This window comes from Dermacentor andersoni, chromosome 1 (assembly GCF_023375885.2).
Source record: "Dermacentor andersoni chromosome 1, qqDerAnde1_hic_scaffold, whole genome shotgun sequence".
In the NCBI taxonomy this organism is placed as follows: domain Eukaryota; kingdom Metazoa; phylum Arthropoda; class Arachnida; order Ixodida; family Ixodidae; genus Dermacentor; species Dermacentor andersoni.
Genome location: NC_092814.1, coordinates 330864038 through 330878293, shown reverse-complemented (window position 1 = coordinate 330878293; position 14256 = coordinate 330864038).

Sequence of the window (14256 nt, the reverse complement as noted above, 5' to 3'; positions counted from 1 at the left end):
AGAACGTGCTTTAACAGGGCGAGCGCAGATTTTGTACAAATTGGGTTTCGTTCAATGCCGTCGACACTCGATGATGACGAAAGAGAAAACGGCAGGAGGAAAAGGAAGACCTGGAGGCCGTATAAAAATCAAATATAGTTACAGCGGTTGCTACCAGAAAAAAAAGAAAACAGAGAACAAAAGCATAACACGTCTAGAATTAAGTCTCAGCTTTACTACAAACTGCTGCTTCAATTCAGGTATTGCAGCGTGTGCCCCCAAAGTAACTTATAAAACTAATTCCTAATTTGTGTCAGCGCGGATAGGGCATCGCAGAAAAAAATTAACCTTTTCATTTCTACAGTGCCACCTTTTAGGAATTACTTAATGTCCTTATTAAGCAGCCGGTTCTTCCTTCTTTACATGCTCGTAGCTCCAAGAAGTTACGTTGAAGAACATCAGGTGGTCGACCATATCGTATCATTCTTTAGGTCGGACTTAGCTTTATGGCGTAAAACTTCATCAACCATTCTTACCGTCGTTCATTCGTTGGCTTAATTTTACTTTTACACATTACAACTGCTCTTTATATTCTTGTATACGTGTACTTTGTACAAGAGGGCCTGTCGCAGTCGCAGACTTCGGTACCTCCTCCTGTTGTCGCTACATTATAACGTCTGTGCGTCAACCAACTTTATTCGGATAATGATGATAGGGGGGGGTATTGATCAAACAAAAGATACAGACGCGTCACGCGATGCTGAAGAACATGCATACTCTTAAAGAACGAACTACGCTCAACACCTGTGTTCATGAGAATGCTTTTGTCTCCTTGCAGGTCTTGCTGCGACGGCTCCCACCCCATCGCTCTTTTCACTTCAACAGGGGAAAGAATTCATCGACGATTACGATACTCCTTAACGCGAAATTTGAGCATAGCTCTATACATGTTTTCATTTCGTGGTAGATTGGCTGGCGCGGACAATCTATCTCGTGCGGCACGTTGCGAACGGAGCCAGTGTGGCGCGACTGCCTCGCTAATCGGGAGATCGCGAGAAGCAGCGCGTGGGTGACGCCTGGGCGCGATTCACGGCAGCCGCCGCAAACAGACCTCCGCAAATGCAGCGCTTTGTTTTCAATTTATATATTATCGCTGAACGCGCTGGCCGCATGCCATCGGTGAACAGATGACACGCGCTTCTCTGGCGCCATCTCGTAGCCATCGTCACCGCAGAGCGTCACTACGCTTTTCTTCTCACGCTTTCGCCCAACCCTATCCTCCACCTTCCACCTCATGCTTTGACTGTAGCCTCCGCTTTCCTCCTCGCACTTTCTTCTCTTTTCATGCCCCGCTGCGCGCCGCGTTCGCTCTTTCATCCTTAGTTCTGCTCATTCGATCGCTCGCTTACGACGCCGAGGCACACCTATGCTCAACGCAGGAACGGGCGCTTAAGAGCTGCGCTCTAGAAAAAAACGGCAAAATAAAATAGCAGACATCGGCAACTCCTCCGGTTGTAAGTTCATGTACTGCGACAACAGCAGACTGTCATACCTGACATTGCCTTCTCAAATTTAAATAAATTCCAAAGGTTTTACGTAGGATAAAGACGATCTATAACGAGGCGAACGTCGTAGTGGGGGCTTCAGATTAATTTTGACCGCCTGGGGTTCTTTATCATCATCATCATCATCATCATCATCATCATTCAGGCTACACCAACTGCGGGGCAAAGGCCTCTCCCATACTCCTCCAACTACCCCGGTCATGTGCTAATTGTGGCCATGTCCGTGCAAACTTCTTAATCTCATCCGTCCACCTAACTTCCTGCCGCCCCCTGCTGCGCTTCCCTTCTCTTGGAATCGAGTCCGTAACCCTTAATGACCACCGGTTATCTTCCCTCCTCATTACATGCCCTGCCCATGCATGCCCATTTCTTTAACGCGCACCTAAATCAAAGTTCACAAACTTTTTTGTATTTAGTCCCCATTTAAATGCGGTTGTCGCAGCCGGGGTTAAACCCGCGACCTCGAGCTTGTATTAGCGCCACCCCATAACGCCGCCACCTTCTCAAGAACTTCTCCATTACGATACCCACAACACTATCTTCATCCACTACACTTCTGCCTGTTTAGCCTCCGAATGCGTGCGCGGAAGACACCAATCTCGAAGTGTGCGTGGTGCGCAGCTCCACGCGCAAATTGTGAAGCGCGAATGCTGTGCGACAACTGAGGGACTAGCGCGTCCTGCTCCCAACTGCACATTGCAGCAGCGGCACGACTTGTGTTCTCGGCTGAGGTGACACTGGGCGAAGTTTTGTTTTTCTTTGCCTTAATGGTGATGAGGCTGCGGCGTTGACCTGGCGAGAGCGTCACGATAACGACGACGGCATAATGGCGAGGACCGACCGACGGACACAGCAAACTCAGTTGCGAGCTTTTAACACGCCGTCGCGGTAAAACAACTTAAACTAAGTGCATCGTCAGAAGGGCTTTAAGGAACGGGTTTCCTCGCTGGTGCAGGATCATTACGGTGTACTTAACTAAACGAGCTCTAGTTGGTAGAGCCTAAAACGAGCGTTCCGCTCTCTTCCTCATAGTTTCGCAATTGCTCTATTACGAGAAACGAAAAAAAAGGAGAGAGAGACAGAGGAAATGACAGCAGTTGCAATGATTCGAAAGTTCTCGCGGATTCAGCTAACCAGATAACTTGTTACGCGTTCAGTTTACTATAGGCAAACAAGGCTCCCCAGAAGATACCCGCGCACCCCCCACCACGCGCCCGCATGCCTGCGTGCCACCAAACTTATGCGGCGATGGTAGAAGCGCGTGCGACCGGTTTCGGACGTAAAATCCGGGCGCGCCGTGTTAACGGAGGCAGGGGGGTCGGCATTGCGCTGCTGCGCATTTTCCCGAAGCACAGCCTCGTGGAATTCGCGATAAGCATCGGGGAAGCGAGGAAAAAAAATGAAACAGGCATTTTGGAAAGAAAGCGCGCGCGTTCTTTCCGCAGACACAGAAGATAGGAAAAGAAAGTAAGACAAGCAACGGCCGGCTGGCTGGCAGTCCGGAATGAGAACGCCTCAGCGGAATGGCGTTCGCGACGGCCAAGGCGCCACGGTTTCGGGCGCTCGAGCCGGTATACACGTTACGATACGGGACGCCGACGCGGGTTCGACTTCGTTCTGCCTTTGCGCACTCTCTTGGTTCCGCGAGAGTAAAAAAAACAAACAAACAAAGGAGACAAGAACACCGCGAAGGTGCGACTGCATGTACGCCACGCGGATGTGGGTGAACGGGAACTTCTTGCGTGTTTGCCCGCATCAGTGGCCATTTTTGATAAAGTTGTGCCACTTCGACAAATGACATTCCCTTTTTCTTCGTTCGTGTTCGTTGCACATTTCGCGCATTTTTTTTTTTTCCGTCTTCCTTCCTTTTATTCTTTTCTCGTAGTTTAGAGGAGGGGCGGTGACGGCGGGTTTGGCGCGTCGTCGCAGCATCGCATATTTTACGGTTGCAATGGAAACGTCAGCGTTCCTTTCGTTTTCCCCTTTCAGCTGGAAAAACTGGACCCGTATTCTCGTACTTCTTGTTGGGCTGGTTAGTGAAACGTCGCTATAACAAGAAGGGCGCAGATTAACATACAGAGACGAAGTAGACAGAGAATGTGTGGCTCGTCCTGTCTATATTTCGTCTGTGCACGTGTGCTAAGTTGCGCCCCTCTTCTAATAGCTGCCTTATCTCTTCGGTCACTTATGGATCGAATCAATGGATGCACTATGTAGTATAATCACAGAACTCACAAAACGATATTATTAGGCCTTTCAACTTTTCAACTTCTCACTTTATCTTGCATTTTCCCTCCTCTGTTTTATTGTTTATTTTTTTTTTATTACAGAGAAAAAAGAAAATGCAAGGTCAAGGAACTGAAAGAAAGCTGCACAACAGCAGCTTGACGGGATTACCGCGCCGTACTTTGTCAGTGAGTTACAGCGAATACAAAAGCTGAAGAATGGATTACGGAGCTACAAAACAGCCTATCCACATCTATTAGTCTTGTGCGCGAAGGATGGCGGCGCTTCGAACGGTGCTCCGGCCCGGCTCGATCCTCCGCGCATCTGGTATAGGGTACATTTTACTGAGTAGGTTTAGGTTGGGGAAGGTTCCTGCCTGGAGCTGTGCGCAGCTAATTGCACGGGGTGCGGTCAAAGGACCACCTTTCGTCACGCCACACTGGAATGCCAACTTATAACAGCAGTCCCAATATTCGTAAATTGAAGTGCGGAGAAATGGCAGGCATTGCTGCCCAGCGACCGCTGCGAGGACCAAATTGGTCTCGTGCAGCGAGCACGCAGGGCAGCTGAGGCCGTTGGAGCCCTGGACAAAAGGTCCCACCCCTGCTAAACCCAGTCAAGAGCCAGCGCCCAAGAAGACCCTGACGGACTACCACAAAGGAACCTGTAAATAGAGACCAATAAATGTTTTTTTTTTTGATGATGATGATGACAGGCTCCTCTGGCCTTAAAGCCCTTGGGTTCAGGGATAGCGAGGGGAGAGTAAACACGTGTACAATAGAGGTTAGTAAGAGGCGGTTGAAGGTTTGGTGGCAGAAAAGAAGGGAGACAACAAACAACGAAGGCGCACAAAAATAAAATTGCCAGCAGTGGTTCAGAAAGATTGATGCAGATAATTCTTTGCCTTTTTCTCTTATTTTTTTTTCTCTTTTTTTTTTTACAAAGACGTAGGTAGGACCGAGGAGGTTAAAGAAAGACTGCTGGAGTGGAAGCACCCGTAGCTTCTTACAAGGAAAGGTGAAGCCAATGCTTGCCCCTCCTTCACCTGGAATAGAGCCTTTTCGGGTGATCTATGCTTACAGATTAAGTGATTTGGCTCTGTTATTGGTAGTACTAGGCTAACTAGAAAATAAAAACTGGTTGTTCCCGACAAAAATTATATTTTTTTCTGAATATTGATGACATTGTTCCCTATACAATATACCAGTATATTCATATTTCACACTAAACCCAGTAGTACAGATATACACGTAGGTAAGTATCTGTCCAGCAGAATAAGCCAGCATTAACCATGGAGATTGATTAGCTTGTGGGAAGTGTGCGAAAAGCTTGTCTGCACCATTTTTTATCGTTCATTTATAGTTTTAGCGTGCCCGTCCTGTGCGGCTTCATGTTCGGGACATCGTTTCCACTCCAGCAGTTTTTCTTTAACCTCCTTGCGTAGGATATTGGGCAAAAAAAAAAAAAAAAAAGAACTTGGTGGCGCAGCCCACCACCCCGTTTCAGAGGGGACGCTAGATTATCAAAATTATTAGATCGTCAAAATTATTACAGAATCTTCACTACGTCATGTCTAATAATTATATGGTGGTTTTAGCGCGTAAAATCCCAGAATTTAATTTTTTTCATGTAACCACAGCCCACGCGGTCAGGGTCATGATCTCGTGACGCAGTCCTAAAGCATCACGCTGACCGAACGAAGAAGAGTCTACGCTGCTTTGGAAACGAAGCATGATCGCAGGGCTCATTCGCAATATTTCACCTCGACAAAGAGGCGCAGTAGTTGCATGGTCACTCGATCACGACAGTTAAATGAAATTTTAACACCTTTCTCATTTTTTGAATCCCTTGCTGTTGCATATAGAAAAAAACGTTTGCTGACAGGAAACACCTCATAATTTCAGTGACAAGCGGTTTATCTCGCACGTTAGTTGTACCACGCTCTATAATGTTTCGCAGTTGTCCAGCGTGCTTCGCACTATTTTCTTGCAAATAAATTGCTTTACTGCTTTCAATGCAAAATAAAAAAATAAGAAAAATGACACGCGACCCTAATCTTTGACTTAGGTGTCTCTTAGTGGCACTCGCAGCTCGGCGTTGGTGTTCTTTAGATTAACTTTAGGCGAACGCAACGCTCGAACCGAACTCGGAGGCAACTGTTTTCCATTAATTAGCCGGTTAAATATGCCACCATCTTGTGTGTGACGTCATTTGTGACGTCATTACTTCCGTTTTCTACTTCCGGGTTTCCAGAAAGTTCGTCAAAGTCGTATTCACGTGGCGGGTCTCTAAAGTCTACGATTCTGTGCTTTGATGTCTGTAATCAGTGATTTCTAAATCATTTTAATTATTCCAGACACTTCAGTAACTCAACTTGCAACCAAACGTATGTTCTGGTATCATATCTATAATGACAGCCATAAGTATTCTACTGTACTATCATTTTTTCTATTTTTTTTATTTGAATTTCATCCGCGGTCGTCTCAGGAGGTGAACCGGAAGTGCTGCGCAAGAAACAAGGTGTCACTCGATGCTCGTGCCACTAAAAAGAACATTATACTTACTTAGGTTAGCATAAGACTACTTGTGTTCAACGCACATCAGCCCCCCCGCTGACGTCACACGCGAGATCGCGCCACTCAAAGATCTCGGGGCCAATGCATATGCAAGCATACATATTTAAATACCTAAATACATCTACCGCACACATGAAAATATGTCCATGCGCAATAGAGACACAATTGAGATTCATTACAATTAACGTTCATATTGCTCGCAAGAGAGGAATACAGGTTTATTCGTTAATGGGTGCTGAAGATGCTTGCCATTCCATAGATCTAGCACGCTACTCCCGATGACGAGGGCGACCCCGTAAATTGTGCATTCATACATAGTACACATGCACACAACACGCAGAAGCAGTGTCTGGTCGAGGACAGCGTCCCTGGGAAAGGCTAAGGACATTCGTTGCGCCCGAACCACTACCAGCACTGCTCATGATGATATGGGCAGCAGCACATCATGGTGATGTATTTCAACGTATATTGTTTTAATGGAGGCCACAAAGCTTTAGACATATTATATGCCCAGTCGAAATATTCCACACTTTTGTACCTCATTAATTTAAGGCATCCGCAATTTCGCTTTTCGAACACCATGATTCAGCATCACTGCCTCTGACTGCGACTGTCGAAGAACGTGGTTGAGTAAAGCTCTGATGAAATGGCGACAGCGTCAAAGGGAGTCGGCGAAGGAAGTTATCACACAATTATGCGATAGAGGATTAGAGCACGTTGTTGATGTGATGCGCGGGCATAAGCACCGAATAAGTCACTTTCTTACGCAATACACGTTTCACGTCCGTCCAGTAAACAACTCCTTCGCAAGAGTAATGAACCTATACATTTGCGTTTGGTTTTTTACTTGAATGTACGCCTACAGAGCTTCTCTTTGTGCTAAAGCCTGATAGAAAGCTCTGTGCTCTTTGAACACGCATTCAAAGCAAAAGGCGGCACAGAGACGGTACGCCGAGAGATGGCTAACAACTTGGTAATAATAATAATAATAATAATAATAATAATAATAATAATAATAATAATAATAATAATAATAATAATAATTATTATTATTATTATTATTATTATTATTATTATTATTATTATTATTATTATTATTATTATTATTATTTGTTGTTGTTTAACCCAAGACTTACCTTAAGGCATCTTAAGGCATTACGTAGGGTGTGTATTATATGTATGCATGTATGCAGGCGTATGAAGTCAAGCAGCGTCATCGGTTGTGTACCCAGCGATGATAGCTGATCGCGGCACTGTATAGCGTAAGCTGCAGCTACTAGTATAGCAGACGGGAGCGTTCCGCTTACAAGCCGGGACAAGCCCATGCTAGGTGGTAGGCATCTACTTCCGCCACTGGTGTGGGACAGTAGGGACATGTTGCGCCCAATGAAAAGTGCGGTAAGTTCTGTAGAGATGTGAGAGCCGGTGTGAGGGCCAGCCCAACCGGAAGCATCTTCTGGGCTCCCGCTTCTTTTCACACACTTCGGGCCTGCGTTCGATGCTCTGCAGCTGGAGCTAAAATGCGACACACTTCACGAAAGAATGCATCCGCCTCAGATAGTGCCCCCAAAACGCCTGAACAGTGCACGAAGAATGCATAAACAGAAAAAAAGAAAAGAAAGAGGTATTATGCGGCAACTGTCACGTCGTACGCATGAGAGCAACAATATATATAAAGGAAATCACATTATACAATGCACTGCACTTACTTTCTTACTATTTTGGAAACATGCAATGGAAACCGTGTTTCCTTTGGCCCGCATTTCCTTATGGGAAGCGCATTTGCGCGCAAAGGCCGAAATCAGCCTGGTAATCGCGAAAGCGGAGACGCCTCTTAAAGTTGACTGCGGAGCCTCGATAACGTCGCAGACAAGCTCGTGAAAGCCCTTATCTTAGCCCAGTTGATAAATTTGCCTCACTTCAGGGGGCGACGCGCTCTTTGTACGAACAACCTTCTCTTCGCCTTTCTTGCAACCTTATCGTTCCAGGAAACCGGTTGCAACGTTCGTACAGTACATACGTGCCGCAAGTTGAAGAAAACGAGAGATATCCTAGGCGTCGTAGTAGAGAATGGGCCTGTAAGCGTTCCAAGTCAGTGGGCTTACGTCTACCTCACAGACGTGGTCCAGGGTAGGATAGAACATTCTTCGCTCGCGCTTGCGTCCGGCTGAGAGCTGTGTGCAACGTGCGGTAGGTTTAAGTTTGCTGCCGGCAGCATGTTGTCTGCTATGCGTATATACACGCTTTGTTCATTTTATTATTTCTCTCGCACTCACGTCTATCACTTGATACGTCATAGTAAGAAAAGCTAAAGTTAACGTTCTAGCACGTTTAGATTTTTCTTGCTTACAGTAACAGTTGCCTCCAATTAAATAAGCATCATAATATGTATGTATGTATGTATGCATGTATATATGTATGTATGTATGTATGTATGTATGTATGTATGTATGTATGTATGTATGTATGTATGTATGTATGTATGTATGTATGTATGTATGTATGTATGTATGTATGTATGTATGTGTTCGCGGTGATAGGTATGATAAACAATGTGTACTTGCTATTGAGAACACGGGCAATGAGGTACGAATAATAAAGAGCACACATAATAAAAAAAGGAGGAAAGTTGGGGCTTGTTGGAGTAACGGTCTCTAATGAAGGCGACATACCCGCCGTGGTTGCTCAGCTGCTATGGTGTTAGGCTGCTGAGCACGAGGTCGCGGGATCGAATCCCGGCCACGGCAGCCGCATTTCGATGGGGGAAAAATGCGAAAACACCCGTGTACTTAGATTTAGGTGCACGTTAAAGAACCCCAGGTGGTCGAAATTTCCGGAGTCCTCCACTACGGCGTGCCTCATAATCAGAAAGTGGTTTTGGCACGTAAAACCCCATAATTTAAAAAAAATGAAGGCGACATTAGTTATGGTGGCCGGCCTATAAGAATGAATACATCCGGTCCCTGACAAAGCTGTTTCTGGAAAAAAAGAAAATGAGAAGTTCGACTTTTACCTGATCCGGCTTGCCTCGGTCAAGTTTTTACCTATCTGGAGACGTGGAGTTAACAAGGAACATTATGGGCAACTTTGAGACAGCGTGCCCCATCACTTGGCACACTCCCTTGACAGCAAAATATTTGTAAAGCGTGTGGGGCAGCTTATTTATTTTTTTTTTTGTAATTGTGGCTCGCATTCATTGCTGTCAATGCTACTCAGCGCATTCTGAAAAGGCATGTCCCGAACTGACGCTCGAAACCGTATGATGCGTGAATGGGCCGAAATGGGCAGACCGGCGAGGATGTATAGTGATCACGTAAAATTAAAAAAAAATATATGTGGGCATTGCTTAAGGCGCGCGCGTATTCGTTTGAGCAGGACAGTGCGCGCATATATTTGGGTAGGAATTAGGCGACTGCTGTTCTGAACATCTTATATCACAGTGAAAATGAGTTATGAGATTGGAAGTAGGCCAGTCGTGTTTGGTCGTCACGTTTTACTTTCAGGCATGTATATATATATATATACATATATATATATATATATATATATATATATATATATATATATATATTCGGTCAGATACGTCTGGGTTGAGTCGGCGATTATTCCTTTGCACGCCGAGCGTCCTAACGACGTGACCGCTTAATTATATGGTCGAAAAGAAAAATGCTGCAATTCGTAAACCTCCCTCCCGCGTCGGAAAATAATGAGCATAGTTCAGTGTCGTGATGTTTGCTTCGCGCATACTTGTGCACAGAAAATGTTATAAAATTCTGGAGTTCTACGGGCCAAAGCCACGATATCATTATGAGGCACGCCGTAGTGGGGGACTTCGGAGTAACTTGGACGACTTGGGGTTCTTTAACGTGCACTGTTACGATCGGCCTGCGGGGGCTGGCGATCTTCGGAGAAGCGACCTCCGAACCCTTCCAAGCCGCTGCGATGGCTCGTTTTGTAAAGACAACAATGCGCCGCCTCAACAGCCCAACGGCGCCGGCACGTCTAGCCACGTTCGGCGGGCCGAGTATTGTTAGTTGATTCGCTGTCGCCTTTGCGATTTGCTTGGAGCAAGAGAACTCCTGGAAAAGGATGTTTTGCGGTGCTTTCTCACGGGCCCCAAAAGTCGTCACAGTCAATGGACAGATGCGGCGGCTACTGACTGCGGGGTTAGCTCTGGGATCAAGAGGCGTCTGCTTGGGTAAAGACCCCTGCCTACGAGAACCCTCTCACCTCGTGGTGTTCAGTGAAACCAAAGTGCGGAGTGTGTGAACCATCCCCCTCAAAGGCGAGTCGGCTGCGATGACTTTGGACGCTCCCATTGGTCGAAAGTTGAACGGCAGTTTTCCCTCACCTAGATATCTAGGTGGGACAGAGGGTTTTTAAGCAGCCGTTTACAGCTGCTTGGTGTGCCTTTTCTCTTTCAGTCATGCTAGACTGATGAAATGTAACGTTCTCCACACTTCATGTAGATATTGCAAATAAATCCCATATTCCTCGTTCCCGATGAGAACAAGTCTCTCCCTTCAACAATGTCCTCAGCGTGGATGAGTCGGACGACGGCACGGGCCAACTACCATTTATTTAATGCCCGACCCCAACTCTTACAGCCCCTAAACCTAAGTACACGGGTGTACGTAAGTTTGGGCCGCATTTCGCCCCGATCAAAATGTGGCCGCCGCAACCGGGGCTCGATCCCGTGACCTCGTGCTTGGTAACGCAATACCAAAGCCATTAAGCAATCACGGTGGGTGTATAGCAAATAGCGCTTATGGGGCACAGCAAAATTCCAGTTCCGCAATAGCGGGGATTAAATACAGTATACATCAAATTATTTTTTTTCCCACGGTTGTTACTGACGTTTAGCTTTTCACTTTTTCCGTTCGCCTATTGTACACTTTTTGTCAGTGCGCTGATTATGGGCACCAATTTTAAATCAATTAGTTGTTGTTAAGTACTGCACAATATTCGCGTTGTGAGCCGAGTGTGCTGTGGACTGTTTCACTTTTTACTTTTTTTTAAAAAGTATGCTTTCCGCAAGGTCCAAATTTTCTGCAGGATACGCAGAACCGTTGCCAAGTCATTGCATGGGCTATCTGTCTGCGTCCCTAGACATCTGTGTGATGCTAAATAAAATATTCATTTGAATTTGAGGTCAATGTAGGTTTGAAGCATTATTCGCTAAATGATAAAAATTTGTAAAAAGATCGCTTAAAAGACACTTGTGTCTACCGAGGAATTTCCAGGAATTTAAGGCGGGAATTGGAGTTCTCTCAAGGTGGTCTAGGAGTGCTCAAGGTAACGTGGGACTCTCGAAACCTATCCAGGAGTTAGGAGATCAGAGATTCACTCACTGCAGTCTGGCGCCTTATTTTTTATTTTATTTTTTTTTTTGTAAGAGAAGGAATCGATTCTATAGAGAATTTTTTTTTTAGCCGAACATAATTTTTAAAAATCACCTGTGGGAGATAACACCAATCTAATTCTGGAACTGAATTGCTCGACAAGGCGAATATTACTTCCACGAGCAATCAAACATGTAGTTGGCCAATTAACAAACGTTCCCTAGTTAACATTTCTACTAGCTAACTTACAGCACATATTGCAATTCACGAACTTAGCTGGTGATTTTGCAAGACATATTGACTTGGAACGAATTCTGAGGATGGCAATGGTTTCGAGATATGCGTCGTCAAACTTGCGGTAAGAAAATGAACCGTTGTTCCATTAACTTTTTTAACAAAACGTTGTTTCATGCATTGAAGCACAAAAGTAATTACAATGCCACTGTATTTCGACATACATCTTGAAAATTATTGTCACGTGACGCGTGCCATCCTGAGAATTCGTTCCAAGTGGATACGCCTTGCGAACTCACCGGATACAATTCATAAATTGCAACATGTGCCGTAATTTTTGAATTCTAGTAGAAGTTAGCACACCTCATGTAAGGATTTAGTTCAATTGATAGTCAGAATTGTCCTATCTAGCACAGACGATTTTTAAAATATTTGGTGCAGCTAAAACAAAACACCTGGTATAACGGATGCGGTAAATGTGAGTGTCCAAACCAGCACGCATAACATTAATTCATTATTGCGCTCTAACGTGTTCCCTTGAAAATGTAAAGGAAAAGAACAACTCGAATAAATGATTGAGGCCCGCAACAGCAACAATCTCCAACTACCGGGTAGACTGCACTATGTATCATCCTACCTTTCTATACGGCGGTAGCCATACAGTGATACAATGTAATTATGTGCTGCTGGTTGCACTTAACTTCAGCGCTAGCCCGCTATAAAACCGCGGAAAGGATGTTATTGCTTGCTTTCGGCGAATTACGCCGTGGAAGGCGAAGAGAAGCACGTTTTTTTCTTTATTCCTAGAGGGACACACCCAATAAGTTCAGATTGATGGTGTAATCTGTCAGAACATTATTCGTATTTCTTTTCGATCAAAATGGCGTCTTCTTCTTCTATTCAGCAAAAGAAGATTTAAATAAAAAAAAAACTGGTATCCCGAAGTACCAATATCCTCGTTTCCAGATGAAAACAAAATAAAAATAAAGGAATGCCAATTGAAGCTTCGACTACCCAAATGCGACGCGCGGTATTTACTGTAGACGTTGCACGCAAGCGGAGCACGTAGAGAGAGAGAGAGAAAGGCAAAGGAAGGACAGGGAGGTTAACCAGAGAGTATCTCCGGTTGGCTACCCTGTACTGGAGGAGGGGCAAGAGGATGCGACAGGTGAGAGATAGAAGGATAAAAAAAAGTAAGCAAACAAATATTCAAGCGGCCAAAGAGGGAAGCACGCGCTGCCTGCGCTCGAGAAAGGCTAAAACGTGGAACGGATAGACGAGTAGATAAATGAAAAAAAAAAAAAAAAAAAATTGGGGGACGCTGTCGGTATAAATGGGAAGTGGGTGAGACCAATAAAACAAGGGCGGGACCAACGAGAGAATCAGCTGTGGCGACGTGCGACCGATAAACACCCACGGGCGACGGCGATACGACAACACAAGAAGCGATGCTGCGAAACGCACACCTCGTCACAGGAAGCCGCGCGAACAGCATTGCACACGTCGCTACAACCAGGAAAGTGCCTAAAGATCAACGCAGGAAGGCAAATGTATATCGCTACTGTACTCGTAAGAGGACATGCACAGACAGTTCTTTGAAGTAAAGCAATCTGCAGGTTTATATCTGTGCCTTGCTGGCCTTTGGTCAAATTGAAGCTTCAGCCGAGGCACGAAGCGAGTGGCAACCGAAATCTATATTGTGCATATCTCGTCGACTCTTTTGAATGTATTGGCATATAACACGTGGAGCCGGAAATGTCGATCATATATATATATATATATATATATATATATATATATATATATATATATATATATATATATATATATATATATATATATATATATATATTGAAGTCCAAAAGCAAGGATAACCAATCGACGTGTTTCAGCTGCTTCGGATGTTTGCTACTGTGCCCTGTATCACAAGTTCGACCCCTGCGTGGCCGCAGCATTGCACTGAGGGTGTGCTATGCCGAGACGCTCGCGTATCAACTGAGATCTCGGTAAAATCGTTAAAGAACCGCAGGAAGCCCAAATTAAGTCGTAGCAGCCCACTGCGGCATCCCTCATAGCGTTGGTTTTCAGATGCCTGGTGAGAGAAAACGTCAAGAATCAATCGGTCGGCACAGAGGTCAGTCTGAGCAACCCTTCGTCCTGGAGGCCAGTGGCGATACCTAGCGATCCGAGGGACAAATCGCCCGCCTAATCGCGAGCCGTCCTTAAACTCGCGAAGGAAACATTTGCTTTAGTTCGACCCCAGAATTACTTATACACGGTATACGATAGCGAACCGTCCGGCTATAGGCTATAAGACTCTCGGACCGAACGATC